We start from the raw sequence: 1,278 nt of genomic DNA, 5'->3' as shown, positions 1-1,278 counted from the left end.
TCTCGCGATGCTTGATCTCTTTCCCGTGGAGTATCGTCGCCTCCGAAGGGAACCTAATTCTTGCTTATGTCCTGTTTCAACAAAGCTCGGCAAATAGGTTTTTAGGCGTTGATCCAGCAAGCACATGTCCGGGAGATTGTAAGAATAGTTTCAGCCTCCGAGCGCACTCTTTCATCAGGCAAATTTTTTTCTTATTTCGGCCAGTAGCCGCATGGAATGACCTTCATCCGAAGGTTGTCCTTGGTGCTTCTAGAACCCAGTTCAAAGCACTACTAGACATTTATTTATGCAAATCCTCGCGCTGGCGGCATACTGCCCCGCGCTGAGGATATAGAGAGCGGTGCTACACCCTTTTTCACTTGTACATTTCAGATGAACTTCAGACGCTGAACGACAAGAACAAAACCGACCCGGTAAACTTGTTTGTGCTGTCCTGTTTCAACAAAGCTCGGCAAATAGGTTTTTAGGCGTTGATCCAGCAAGCACATGTCCGGGAGATTGTAAGAATAGTTTCAGCCTCCGAGCGCACTCTTTCATCAGGCAAATTTTTTTCTTATTTCGGCCAGTAGCCGCATGGAATGACCTTCATCCGAAGGTTGTCCTTGGTGCTTCTAGAACCCAGTTCAAAGCACTACTAGACATTTATTTATGCAAATCCTCGCGCTGGCGGCATACTGCCCCGCGCTGAGGATATAGAGAGCGGTGCTACACCCTTTTTCACTTGTACATTTCAGATGAACTTCAGACGCTGAACGACAAGAACAAAACCGACCCGGTAAACTTGTGCATCAGTCTCGACCCTGGGTAATAATCCGTGAATGCGCGAGTCGCTTCACAAGTGACGATAGTGACCGGCTGAAGTTACTCTCACAAACTTATAAAGAGCTTTCGGTTGTTTCCTTCCATATAAACTGCACTCGCACAATAAATGCCTTATTTATGACTGTGGCTGGGTGACGCTTAGGATGGCACCGGCCTGTACCCGCACACTTGCATCCCGTGCATTCACTGATTTACGGATTGAAACCCAGGATCGAGGCTTTCGCTTTCCATTCCTGCTTTGTTCTTGAAATTAGGCCGCTGTCGCTCACCTGAAATGCACAACTGAAAAATGCTGTAGTAATGTCTTCCATATTCTCACCGAAAGTACCCGCATAAATAAGTGTCTAATAGTGCATTGAATTGGGTTCTGGAAGGAGCGTCGGCAACCGCCGGAAGAAGGTTATTCCATGCAGCTACTAGACGCGCTACTACACCGCGCCAAAACCTACCTCGTCA

Source organism: Opisthorchis viverrini, assembly GCF_000715545.1.
Source record: "Opisthorchis viverrini unplaced genomic scaffold opera_v5_233, whole genome shotgun sequence".
In the NCBI taxonomy this organism is placed as follows: domain Eukaryota; kingdom Metazoa; phylum Platyhelminthes; class Trematoda; order Opisthorchiida; family Opisthorchiidae; genus Opisthorchis; species Opisthorchis viverrini.
The sequence above is the reverse complement of the archived record's forward strand: the minus strand, read 5'-3'. Positions refer to the sequence as shown.